We start from the raw sequence: 14373 nt of genomic DNA on the forward strand, positions 1-14373 counted from the left end.
TGTAGGTAACACCACCCAGTAAGCAACGCTACAGACAGAAGGCAAAAGCCAGTTGAACACTTCAGGATGGGTACTTCCCAGCATGCCTTTCTTCTTATCCTTTGAAATATACATCCGTGCCTTTGTTTCACGCTAGCGGCTAGACGAGCTTCTGCAGAGTGCCAGTGGAATCTAATCCTCTTCCTTATTCAGGCGCGAACCTCTGCATTTCAAGTGTAAATACAAGCAAAGTCATCCTTCCCCACCACCTTAAAAGCAGAGAGTCAGGACATTCTTTCTGGCTCATGAAAGAGTCTTGATGATCTCATTTTCTGCCCTCAAAGAAGCTACTCATCCAGTGCCACTTGCACAAAGACTTTCTCCTTTTCTCTCTTTAAAAGAAAATAAGCATCTCTGATCTTTCTAGCATTAAGAATTCATTGCCCCCACCACCACACTTCACCACCTCCATGTTGTAAGCAACACAAGTGCCCTGGTAATTGGATTTAAACTTACGGTTCAAAACGGTGCCACAAAATAATTAGAGGTGGAAAAGGCCCTGATGCAATCTCCCATTCATTCATCATCCTCCCCTGTGCTAGCTGGGTCTGTGGGGGCCAGGCGCAACGACGTGAGGAGAACACAACAGCAAAATGCTGCCAGAAGGTGTGCTGGTGAAAGGAAGAAACTTCTAGAATGGGCAGAGCCGAACATACGAGTCTGCTGTGCGCTTGGAAGGGTGGCCATGCTACCAACATGTAGGCGCTCGCTGCTGGTTCCGATGAACTCTCATCTCATTTTTGTTTATCTTTAGAAAAGACTGTGGGTAGTCTAAAGCCATCTCACAGCAGTTTTATAAAACAGCAATAAAAAGACCTTAAGACATTCATGGATGTTTTAAAGTCAACCTTGCAATAATCTAAATAAATATTGTTGCGTTAAAAAAGTTCTGTCTACATCTCCAGCTGTATCTCAGCCAGCCGCTGCCCAACTGAAGATATGACTGATTTACGCACTACATTTTAATCCACTTGCTATCACTGTATATTGCATTTTGGCTTTTGTACATTCTAGTGGGGGAAAATCCATAATTTGTGCCCCCTTTATTATCTTTACACTTTCAATCTTATTTTCAAGGACATGAATATATCTTTATTAATATAAAGTGCCTCTTATCCTTTATATGGGATAGATTCATAGCCCACAAATGACCATAAAATCTTAGGAGCGGCTATAAAGTTGCATTTCATCTGTAACTTCATTCATTGTCTGGAAGTAAAAAGAATACAGAGGGTAATGAAAAAAGTCTTTTAGTTTAATGCCAGGGGTTTTCAGGAAAACATTTCTATCAAAAACAGGGCGAGGCACCATTTATGCTGCCATTTCCATATATTCACCCGGTCCAGTCTTCAAATTCATAAAAGGGACCTCCAACAGAACTCAATCAAGCAGTGGACTGTTCCCACAGAACACCTGGTAAATGTAAATCAAGCTTTGACGTTTACTGTGCCTTTACATTTAAAAGTGTGCAATTGGAAACGTTGTAAGTAAGCCTAACAGTGACTCATAAACTGTCAACATCCCTTCATTCTGGAGTTGAAGATCCATGGATGAAGAGGTGATCCCAGCCAAAGAGCAAAACAAGAGACCACTGAGGAAATGATCAATACTTAACAATACTTAACTGCAGTCATTGGGAACCAAACTATAGCAAATCAGACTGCACTATAGCAAATCAGACCTCACTTTAGCAAATCAGACCACGCTATAGCAAATTTCTCACCCAAACCCTACATTAAAAGTCATATAAACAGATTTGAGCTGGGCCTTTATTTGTTAAGATTCATGTGAAACACAATGGCACAGAGACCCTGCAGACGTTTCACCAGATCCGGTCCCAGCTGTCAGCCTAATGCTGCGAGAAACAGACGTTTCAAACACGTCACACAGGCATGTGCTGACTGTACGTCCTGATTGATCCATGACGCTGCAGTCAAGGTGTACCAGTAGCTGGCAGATCTTCATGCCAAGATAATAAGATAGAGAGAGGAAGCTTAATAGCTTAAAAGGGCACAGTGTTCTTAATGACAGGGATAAGGCATGGCAGACCATTACAGTCATATTAATTCTGCAGTGTGGCCCCACAACATGCAGACTTGCTGATAACAGGTTTTTATACAGTTGTGAGTTTAATTAATCTTCAGAAGCCCTTCCGCTATTGCATGGCATTACCATTTCATTACGAAACCAACCAGTGATTAAAACTAAAGCAGATGAACAAAACCGCCTTCTTTTTTGTCATGTGCACAAAAGCATGGGGCCCCCCGACTAATGACAGAGTCAAGTGTTTCATTTGTGCCAAGTGGGTATTAGCGCCAGTAAGTACTAACACCTGACTTCAGTAGTGTGCTGAAATGGTACCGTGACGGAGGAGAGAGCAGAGAATATGGTGGCGCACACCAAAGCGTGAACAGAGCATCAGCTGTACGGTTGGCAGTTTCGAACAGGGAGGAATCACCATGGTAACCTGAGGCCATGACACAGCTGATTGCCCCTCAAACAGAACTTGAGTAGTGCTCCAACTGGTTCTTTTACTTTGTCAGTCCTCTTTCTTACCCTCTCTCTCCGGTTCACTTTCTCCTGCACCTGTCTATTTTCCGGGCGGCGTGTTGGAGAAGTGTGGCAACTTGATAGATACACCCTGCAAGACGCACACTCCAGGGTGCTCAGCCCTGCCAACATGCTGCTCACCACACACCTTACCATCTATCTTTGCACATCCTGAGAGAGAGAGAGAGAGAGAGAGAGAGAGACTTGAGGAGAAAAGAGAGGGATGAGAAGGATGCTCCCGATATGTTCCCTCCAAAGGAAGAGCGCTAAAGGTTGTAAGAGATTCCTATCAGAGGTGCTGGGCACATCTGTACCTCACTATCACAGAGCTCCCATTCTCTTCACCTGTCATCACCGTGCATCCACAGATAATGCACATCCACATTCATTCATCTCCACAGAAGATATGCATCTCAGCTGCTGCAGTCTTCGGATACATGAAGCCCTCTGTCATTTTTGCATGGAAGATTGCGTGAGACGTGGAAGGAGGCTGGTTTAAAGACCAGACGATGAGGCGTCCTGCCCCAGGAATTCACACATGCCTGTACTACACTGATCAGCTTGAGAGGGTCAGGGATGGCACGTGCTTGTTCACACACACACACACACACACACACACACACACACACACACACACACACACACATGGAAACTCTGTGTACTCTACTACAATTTTTAATATGTCTACATTTCTTACTATATTACACTGCAGTTACTCATCTATAATCTTAGGTGAGTAATAAAGACATCAGCCTATTCATATAGGCTACTTTACATATTCTTGGTTACTACAGGATGCATTTCTTTCTGAGAGTGGTACTCAAACTAAGTGGTACTTAGTATGGCTGCAGGGAGTCACAGCTGTGTACGTGAATATGTGCCCCTTCCAATGCTTTGAGGAGTTCTGTAATGTATGTGTACTAGCGAAAGGACAGGAAATGTGACCAATGAATGACTCACTACAGGGGCGGGCTTTTAGCAGCCCGAACTCCTGAGCTTTCTGAAGAAGCGTTAATAAAATGCCACTGTCTCTGTACATGCTACCTTAGCCAGCTAACTTCGAAAGGCAACTACAGATCAGACCTTGTGGTGTATGTATATGAAAAGCCCTTTTCAAAGCTACTCTTTAATGAAAATCTCACAATTATCCAACAAGCTTGGCCAACTCCATCTATAAATCATAACCAGAAAGAAAGTTATGTATGTATGTTTTTGTAAGACAAATGATGAGAGGTGTGCCTAGCTAATGACTAGCCTACAGCGCCACTTTTATTATAATTATATATTTTTTTGTGCTTTATATATATAGCTTTCCACAGCTGATCAAAAGAACTTTTTTTCTGGTAACCTTTTATACTTTTATACACTACAATTTTATAACATATATAATAATACAGAAATCCCCCACTCACCCTCCTCTGGGCAGTTCCCTCAAGCTCGCTACCAAGTTCTCTACCAGAGGTCTAAGAGCTTGAGGCTCCCGTGTAGTACCTTAGCTGTTCCCAGGACTGCACTCTTCTGGACTGAGATCTCGGATGTTGTTCCTGGGATCTGCTGGAGTCACTCTCCCAGTTTGGCGGTCACTGCCCCTGGTGCTCCGATTACCACAGGAAGCACAGTTGCCTTCAGCTTCCACATCTTCTTCAGCTCTTCTCTCATCCCTTGGTGTTTCTCAAGCTTTTCATGTTCCATGTTCTTGATGTCACTATCTTGGGATTACTACATCTATCACTACAGCCATCTTCTGCTGTTTATCCACCACTGGCATTCCATTACCATTATAATATGTATGTGTGTGTGTGTGTGTGTGTGTGTGTGTGCGTGCGTGCGTGCGTGTGTGTGTGTGTGTGCGTGCGTGCGTGTGTGTTAGAGTGAGACTCAGTCAAGGAAGAGCAAGAAATCACAACCATCACACCACCTCAAAAGTCCAAATCCGCAGCCTGCCATGCCTGGTTTTCCCTCCGCCCCGCCTAAACCGCAGGGCATGGCAGGGAGGTGCGTTAATCAACTTTTACACAAGAAGTCTCACTTCCACCTTGAGCTTCCTTGCTCTACCTCATCTGGGGATACAAGGCAGGATGTCTCTCCCCTTCAGTGGAACCCGAAAACAAAGCAGCGCTAACAGGTCTGATGAATGCCATCCTGTCAGAGAGGCCAACTGTTCCAGCTCCTTCTGGGGGCGTGCTGGTTTTTATTAATGCTTCAGAATGTGACCAATTAATTTCTGTAAATGCACCCCCTCCACAGTTTTCCTGAAACCTTCTCCGTTTAGAGCTGAGTGGAGGGTGGTGTAGGGCGCAGGCAGTGAGGCTGAGTAGATGGCCAAACGACAAAGACAGACAAACACACAGGCAGGAAGCCCATGGAGCAGGTGATTGCTTGAGAAAGTGACTACTACTAAACACACTATATAAAAGCTGGCTATATAATAGCCTTTCAATTCCTAACAAGCTCATGGTCCATCTGCACTTGTAAATCAGCCCACACATGACTACTTGCGCAGTGTCCATAATGAGCGTTGCTCAGACATGGCTTCATAGAAATGAGAACCTCTGTCCAATAAGTGCTTAAGACACAGCCGAGTGCAGAGTCGAAGTCACCCACGTCCGAGCCGGCTGTAAGGCCTCTTAATGGGGCCGTTACTCATTTATTAGCTGAGACAATCAGTGCGCATGTTGGATATACAGTGTATAATTAATGGGGGGGACGACGACTCTCCCCTCCCTACACGGTGCTGGACATGCGGCTACTCCCCCTGGGCTAATTAAACAGGGAGAGCTGGCAGTTCCTACCGTGGGGGGCCGTGTGGAAGGAAAGGGGGTGTGAGCACAGATTTGGGCTGTGACCCACGGAGACGAGACAGAAGGCTTTCAGCCCGGACATGCTGGACACGCAGAGGAATCGGAGACAAACATATCACCGCCAGACCGATACTCCAGCCTGCCCCTGCGTGTGGATTACAGAAAGCGGTGTACCGCAGCCAGACACAAACGATCTCCTTCATACCACAGCTCTGAGCTGACCTTTCACTATCAGGAGCCTGCCAAAGCAAAGCGAGCGCATCGTTTATCTGCGCACTGACGTGAAGTGTCTAAACACCGACCCCTTCTTCCCTGAAAAGCCAGAACACACCAGGCTGGAATTAACCACACACAACACGCAAAGGGGTGAATCACAAGTGAACGTGCAAAACATTAGGCCTCGCTGTTGGAATTTGCACATTAGTGATGATTGGCCCTTAATGGCATTATTAATTAAAACAGCATTCACGATACTAATTGTGGTTCGTTGTCAAGACCAGGCGTTTGTGAGGGCCTAATGCATAATAAGTGACACTGCTTTGATTTCAAGGATCCATTGCTGAGGACAATCGTCTGATGTCATGATTATGAATGCCAGTGCAGTCAAGCAGTGTGATTGCATTTCAGACACCAAAGACCACTTTAATGCTGTTATGACCTTCTTAGATAGAATTCAGTATTGGGTGGGAGGGGACATGCAGTGGTTTCCGTGCCTGAATGCATACGTTACTAAGATCACTGATCAACAAAAAGCATAAAGAACGCAGAGCCGTGAGCTGAATTACAAAAGGATCTCACTGCATATAAGACCTGTGGAGCTTCCACGTATTATAAGAGACGTTTTGCAACGGATGTTCATGTAAAACACCGGGTTGGCGAGTTGAAAAAAAAAACAAAACAAAACAAAAAAAAACAAGCTCACCTTTTATTTCCCCAATTAGAACATGCCATCACCACACTCCAGTGCTTTATACTAGCACGTGGAGCTACAGTTTGGAGGGTGATCTAATTACACTGTGTGGTGCTCATATGACTTACTGACAAGCCTTTACAAACTAGAGGCACTAATTGCCCTTCATTAACGTGCCTCTCATTGGTCTCCAGGGAGGAGAAAGGTAGGAGGGTGCTGCCTTCCTCTGACATGTTCTGGTCAAAACAAGGAAGGTCAAGGAAAATCACGCCCAATTAATGGGCAAGTTCAAAGGACCATGAGATACAGTTGGCACCAAAAATAATTATATGTTTAATTAAAAGGAGATAAAAGGGAGGGAGGCAGGGCTCATATTAACACAAATAGTCTTGCAGCGAGGACAACAAAAGGTCTCTGCCTGCTGAATTACAACGCACGGCAACGAAATGTGAAACGCTTCTGCTTTTTGGTAAGGCTGCTTACCTAGCTTCATAACCTGAGCGTCTACTACTGCAGTTCAAGAACGCACACTGATCTCAGATCGTTTCTTAAAAAGGCGACGTCCACACAAATCGGCTGAAACTCTGACAGCAGCTGGCGTGCGCTGTGCTACGACCACAGCCCGATGGCCTGGGATCCTCTGCTCGAGCTCTGCGATTAGCATCAAAAGCAGAACGGCCCACAGGGACGCCCTTTCAGTCGAATCATTTTATCATGCTTCAGCCTCTGCCAAGCTGAACAGACCATTTAAAGATCAGATCTATAGACCATTTTCATGTAGCTGTTTTGGTTAAGTGTGATCATTCATTACGATGGTGATGGTGAATTATTATAATTAGATCACCATTTACTGACAAAAGGAAAGGAGATTTGGTGACAGCCCATCTGAGAGACAGTTTCAGGAAATCGGGTGTCGTTGTTTCAATGCTTAATTAGGAATCTGACCGCTGAAATAAAAAATTCTTCAGGCCTTAATTTTTCTGTTTTCTGTGACCCATTTAATATCTCTAGCAGAAGATTTCAGGGCTTATTGCTTATGGGAAACTGAGTGGGTCAAAATGCAGAGTGGTTTGTCAAAGAGACATATACTGTACAATGCTTTGGAACTGGTTTGACTGCATTTCGAGAGTTTGAGTTCACTGGTTTGAGTGCATTTCCCCATATGCTTTTTCTCTCCTTGTTTCTTCATGTTTTGTTTGCAGCTCCGTTATCCAGGGTTTCCTCCCACGCCCCTGACAAGATCCAAATGTGCCCATTGCTGTGCAGTGTACACAGTATTGGGTCATGAGCACTTAAATAAGATCTCTTGCTTACCCTTTGGAACTCCAAGTAAGGCAGTGCCTAATCCTGCCATACAATCTACAGCCTATTGACTGTTGCTGCTAATGAGATTGCATGCTGGTTTACAGGGAGCAATCACCAAAACTATTAGATCATGGACTAAAATAATCTCTGCACTCGGATTTAATGAAATACCCAGTGCACCCTGTTTGTTTTAAAAACCAATTAAAGCTGTTACAAAAAAGATTTGGGTGGGAAAACCTGGTCCCAGAGTCTTTTTGTGGAAGATTAAAGCTCAGACAGGGATGAATTTAAGAAGCTGGTAATTACAGAGAGGATGGGGTGTGTGTGTGTGTGATGGGGGGTTACTGGGTTGCCTTTAGGCCTAACAATGAACATAAAGACCAATTCTTTCAGACAGAGGAAGGTCACTTTGGAAGGAGTAAGAACACTGTTCTCAAATGCATACTATATATTTATACCACTTGTTCCAAATGTAAACACAGTTGCTAATGTGATCGAATGCTCTTTGATATGGACAAAGGGTCATACGAGGGGTACAGACACCAGGCTCCTTGGAAGGAGCCATTTGAGTATGTGGCGCAAGGTCAGAACCTCCCACATAACCCATAACACAAACACATTTTTACATCCTGTCACTTGTCCTAAGTCCCTAATCACCACTTATCAGAGATAGCTAACAGCCACAAGCCTGCAAGAACACATTTTTCCACTTTCTGTCCCCACTACATTTATTATACAGGATGACAGTTAATTACAGAGGGGAACCAGTTACAACCCCACCTGTTAAGTCTTAATGTGGCAAACAAAATGGAAAAGTAATTTTGAGTCATGGAGCAGAGTTTGTCTGCAGAGATTCTTTATCAAACAACAAAATGTTAATTATTTAACACTGTTGCCTGTGATGTGCAAATGGAAAAAATGCATTATCATATGCTTACAAAATCAAACATTTCCACCATTTCTGCGTGTGACTATTTCTGCAAGTGTGTGCCTATTTCTGCAAGTGTGTGCCTAAATCTGTGTGTGTGTGTGTGTGTGTGTGTGTGTGTGTGTGTGTGTGTGTGTGTGTGTGTTCTGTTATCAGCGTTCTAAGAAAATGTAACCATTGCAATGTAAGAGTACATTGCTCTTGATATTTTTTTCACCCCCTGTGTGACCTGATGGCGTGTCTCCCTTAACACACCGAAGCAGCATGCCAGTGACCCATGATGTCTGCCTATTTGTGTATCAGTCACGACAAAGCTGTCTGTGGGGGGTGTGCAGAGGAAATAATGTTTCCCAGACCTCAATTTTCTCTTCACATCACACTCACATGACAGCTGTAAAAAAATGTCTCAAGTGGAATTTCCAATCTAACATTAGTCACGCTAGCCCTTTTGTGCTTCATTTCTTGAAAGTAATGCAGGTGTAACACAAACATAACTACCTGGTACAGAGAGTAATACTGTAATATGTCTCATTACTTTGTACTGAAAAGGAATTAATATTACCTGCTTCACATATCCAAGTCAGAAAAGAGGAGGAACAAATCGCACTAAAAAAAAAAAGATCCAGAATTCCTTTCTTTTTCTTATGCCTCTGGAGTGTTACGATGAAAATTTCATTGCTGGCTGTAGATATACAGAAAATAAAGTCTTGTGCAAGGACATGTGACCTGCAGTACTCTGGAAGCAAGGCAGGCGACTTACAAATTCAATCAATGGCGTGTTTCAACTCAGCGGGGCCGTCTGGAGGGAGGCGTTCATGCTGATTCCGGGGCCAGTCTCTCGTGATCCGGTTACGCACCGAGAGGAGAGGCCTGAGTGTGAGTCCTCACCTGTCATGTCTCATTCAGGAGACTCATTCACGTGTGTGCGCCTTGCCGCCACTTCAAAGTACCGCAGAGCACTGTGGTGAGATGACATGAGCTCTACAACGCTGTGTTTCTCGATTTCAGCCACCACCGCTTATGGGACAGATAATGCGCAGAAATGACCACATCGCTTATTAGTGGGTGCGTGTGGCGAAAAATATTTTGTCTGTGGAATCAAAACCATTTTTTGTGTATATTTTTCTAAATGTAAACATGAATTGAATTACATTTATAGCCAGCAAATACTTTTAAATACATTTACAAACAAAATACTATAAATGACACAACAGATAAACTGGGGTACAGATAAAATATCAACATGTTATATTATGCATGACTATGCTAATGAACAATCATTTTCATCACGATATTAGTGCATAATCCAAATTACCAGCTAAGAGATACCTCCTTGTTTCTAAAACCAGTATCTCACAATGTAATATTACTTCTTTATTCATAAAAGCCACAAATGGAAACTGAAAGATTTGAAAAAATGAATTACAGTATTCTACCCCCTGGGTCATTTGTGATTTTTTCTTCCATGTTCCAGGGTATAGATGGTAGTTATAAGATTACTGGGATGATCTTTATTACATATGAGACAGAACAGGGGATTAATAAGGAAGTTCTTTCTTGGGGGCATTTGATTTGACGGAAATGTGCAGGAATTGTGAAGCGTAGTTTACACCAGACGTGATTCTGTGTCTAATCCATCCTACGTCTGGCATGCCACAGTTTCAATGGTGCACTGAAGCATCTTCATCACTTATCTGCATTTTGAGGTAAATATAAATGTAAAATGTTTGCAATCAAATAATCAAAGACAAAACAGCAAGCTCCTTCAGACCAACACTGTAGACGTTAAAATGGAACATTAGCCAAAGGAGTCATACTTAACACATTTAGTCAGCAATAATATTGCTGATTAGTCAATATATCCCTAAGCGAACATCACTTCTTCTGCTCTAAAGCTCTTTCAACAGGAACATGTGAGCAAGCAGAGAGAAGACAAGGCCTGATGTGTGGGAACTGTCCAGTGCTGAAATCAGATGCAGTTACAGTGCCTTCATTCAACCTGCTGCAGCTGATGTTACAGCTTTTCATAACTTCCAACTAGTGTTGCCTATGACGTCACACTGCTGCAGCCCTTCTATTCAATCCTACAGCAGGCATTCAAATCATTCTCCAGAGCCCCTCCCTCCAAGACACGCACGTCCAACCCAAGTCCTGCCTTCTACATAGAGGACATCTCTTAAGAGAAGTTTACCATAGTACACCTGGACTGTATTACTATTTCCATTTATTTACAAGTCGCAGAGACCTGGACAATCACAAAGATATTTTGGTTTAGCCAGTGTTATAGTAAATAAAAATAACTTACATCAGCTCTAAGCATTTCAGCTATCAGTGGGCAAGTTGGTAAGATACAGCTCAGGTCACTGTGCCTTTCTCAAAAGCATTCTCTAAACTTAGCACTGGTAATTATTTTTTAAAAAAAGCATAAAAAGGCAAAAAAAAACAAAAAATAAAAACAAAAACAACAGCATTTTCTGCATCAACCTTTAAGCCAAAATGGATGTCTCTGATGTACTGCACCCCACTATAGTGACCCTATTACAAATATAGCAAAAAGCACAGTAGGTGTCAAATGAAAATGCCGTTTTTAAATAATGAAGTCTCAGGTCTGTTCTTTGATAAATATTCACAGATTGAATAAAGAAGAATCCTGTCTGCTTTGTTGCAGAGTGCTGGAGGCCCCACTATAGCTAAATACATGCTGCTCTGGGTCACAAGGCACAATTCTTTGTTTGAGCGCGTACACACACACACACACACACACACACACACACACACACGCACACAATGAAAAGTCTCTGATTGCGAGAGACTGGATTATTTGAACTGCTTAGCAGTGTGCCAAACCATGGATTAAGTATGAGGCATGCATGGACAAACATAAGGTATTAGAATTAAATATTTATGAATCTCTCGATATATTTGTATATAACTGCTGCAAAAAAACAAACAAAAAAAAACTGCACATACTTCTAAAAGTATTTTATTTCAAAATAACATTTTCATCCAACCCGATGAAGATATGGCACACATGAAGAAGCAGGGCCATGCAGACACATCTCTGATTCAGTTAAAACCTTATCATGTGTAGGTCCAGATGTGTACAGACCCGGCTAGGTCATAACACTGCAATTCTGAAAAAAAAAAAAAAAAAAAAAAAACTATTTTGGAAGCATTTAGAATAGTGTGCAGAGTGTGGACATTTCCTGTTGTCTTTTAAGGGTTTATTTTTTGCCTGTGAGTCTTTGGATTTGCACATTAACATTTTCTCAAAAAGCTGCTGTTTGCCTGGGAGCAACATGCATTAGCTATGTGAAGTCTGCTTTAGACCAACCGTTCACCAGGAACGTCTCCATTTTGTGCCTAGCTCAGACTTCCTGAGCAATTTTAGTCATTCGCACAGTACACTTGGTCCATTAAGCTCTGCGCATACTAATTTATGACAAGGACATTATCTCCTGGAATCCAGAGGCGCTGGGTTGTTTGGATGCTTTTCAAGTACAAATTCAATTCCACCTGTCAACATCCCCCTCCTTACAAGTGTTGATGCTATGCTTTGTGTGCAGCCAGGCAGAAACACATTATTGAAATACGAGAAAATCAATCAGGGCCCTACTAAAAACAGCACAATACCACACGGTGTGTGTAGGCCAAAGCAATTTCCCCCTCTCTTCTAATGACAACATAAGGGTGGTCTTTTGGCGTTTATTCATGTTGGAAAATGTTTGGTAAACAGCAAACATAAAATGGCCAAATGAGCTACAATGGCAAAAGGAAGTGAAAACTAAGCCAATGGCGATTTGAGGCCAATGTTTGCACACCGAAGCTGAACACAGCAGCACAGATCCTGACATTGCCAGGATTACTGCTGTGTTTTGTTCGGGGGAGGGGACGGCGGGGCTCTGGTGTCACTGCGAAGTTCAGCGCCGGGGGTTTTACAGACACATGTTTATTCAAGAGGTGTCAAAAAAACATGTACGATCAAACAAATAATGAATAATGCAGATGGCAATAGGTGTTTGATCTCACCAGTGTTTGAAAGGGAGGGGAAAGAGGAGGATAAAAAGAGGGAGAGAAAGAGAGAGAGACTGAGAAAAAAAAATGTACTTCTACTCTGGTGAAAGTAAAAGCGAGCAAATGCAGGACGAGCATGTATGTGACTGGGTGAGACGAGGATGAGCATGTATGTGACTGGGTGAGACGAGGATGAGCATGTATGTGACTGGGTGAGACGAGGATGAGCATGTATGTGACTGGGTGAGACGAGGATGTGCATGTATGTGACTGGGTGAGACGAGGATGAGCATGTATGTGACTGGGTGAGACGAGGATGGGGTGGGTGTGTGAGGCTGTAATCAGAGGCAGATAAAGACAGAGCAGTGAAAGAAGACTTGGGAACCAGCAACCAATTTGCTGTAAACAGCTGCTTGAAATATCCCCAGAGCTCCTCTAAACACAATGCTTTGCCACGCTCTATTTTAAAAGCTCTTCAGCAAATAACATGAAAACACACACACCACATAAACTCAGGCACGCGCACACACACACTCAGGTACACACGGAGCGTACAGAAGATTCTACATCATTCGCCTTTTCTTGTCAAATACCAAGACATGTTGCAAGGCGGATTTGCCAAGTGTTGTATGCTTCTTTTATCAGCTCTGGAGACTCCTGGGCTGGAGTCAGATAGAGTCGGATACAGAGACGAGACACGGCACAGACATCCTTGACAGAATGTCACCATGGATCAGGTCTGTCTCCTGCTCCCACTAGCGACTCTGCCACTGCAATGGGCCGAGGACTGACAGCACTCACCACCTGTGTCTAACTTCACATGACCATGATGACAGACACCACACAAATAGGATGTAATCCTCCTGGATAGCTACATGGGGCTCCCCGCTCCGTCAGTGGCAGACAAGGGCAGTTTTTAAAAACCTTTTAACTTGCAAGAAGTACAAGAGGCTTAATGAAGACAGGAAAGTAAACTTTTGCAGTAAGGCAATAAAACAGTTATTGAATATCAGTGTAAGCTAGTCAGAGGTTTGGTCCAGAATAACGTGAATCAAAACGGCACATTTTATGTATGACTCTACAAGGGTTTTCAGCATATAATAACAGAAGAAACCCAGATAAGGTAATGGGATAGACAGTGTGGAAAGTCAACTCACTGCATAAAGAGAATTAAAAAGGAATAGTAGAAAGGATGAGACCTAAATTGGCAGTCTTACACTAGACTGAATCTTACACTTTCAAAATAAATATTTTCCTAAGTGAAAGGAAACTGTTCAAGACTCAAATCTTGAAAAACAATAACATTTTATATCTAACACAGTGATAGCTCCTAAGCCATCAGTATGATCGAACCAGGTTGATCTCTGAAATTCGAACCCATATCTTAACGCTAGACAAGACGTACAATCTCCAGGTCGTCTTTGTCCTCCTTCAGATATTGTCTGTCCTTTCGTGGCTCATGTGTTCCTTAAACCAGCCTGGTCAGGAAACGCAGAGCTGAATATAATTTGTTGTTGGCACACCAGATGTGTGATAGTTAAATACATTAAAATCCCTCTCACCTTGTCTAGGAAACCGGCGCTTGACGTCTCAAAGTGCACAGGAACGCAACCTCTCTTCAGAGGAATGGCTGGCTCTATTTAGCGCAGGTGTTCCGTGCCGTGTTCACCGTAGCCGAGGTAAACCATCAAAACGCGCAAAAGCGCTGTAGCTTTTGAAAACGCGACGTCTTCTAGTGCTTTACAAACACGCCAAAGACGCACAGACTCTCTCTGGCTCTCCCCGCCCGGCGACCCGCTGGCGCAGTAGGAAGGAGAGAAGCACGA

General features: G+C 43.2%; 1 protein-coding gene across 3 annotated transcripts in view; it reads right to left on the minus strand.

Annotated features, from left to right (window-relative positions):
- ncanb (neurocan b) overlaps positions 1–14373 on the minus strand; it is an 83433-nt gene extending 69060 nt beyond the window's left edge. For all 3 annotated transcript variants that reach the window (XM_035523354.2, XM_035523351.2, XM_035523353.2), the window contains exon 1: positions 14110–14373. The gene's annotated coding sequence lies outside the window, so the exon portion shown is untranslated. The remainder of the gene's footprint in view (positions 1–14109) is intronic.

This window comes from Electrophorus electricus, chromosome 26 (genome assembly GCF_041902795.1).
Source record: "Electrophorus electricus isolate QZ-2024a chromosome 26, ASM4190279v1, whole genome shotgun sequence".
Taxonomy (NCBI): domain Eukaryota; kingdom Metazoa; phylum Chordata; class Actinopteri; order Gymnotiformes; family Gymnotidae; genus Electrophorus; species Electrophorus electricus.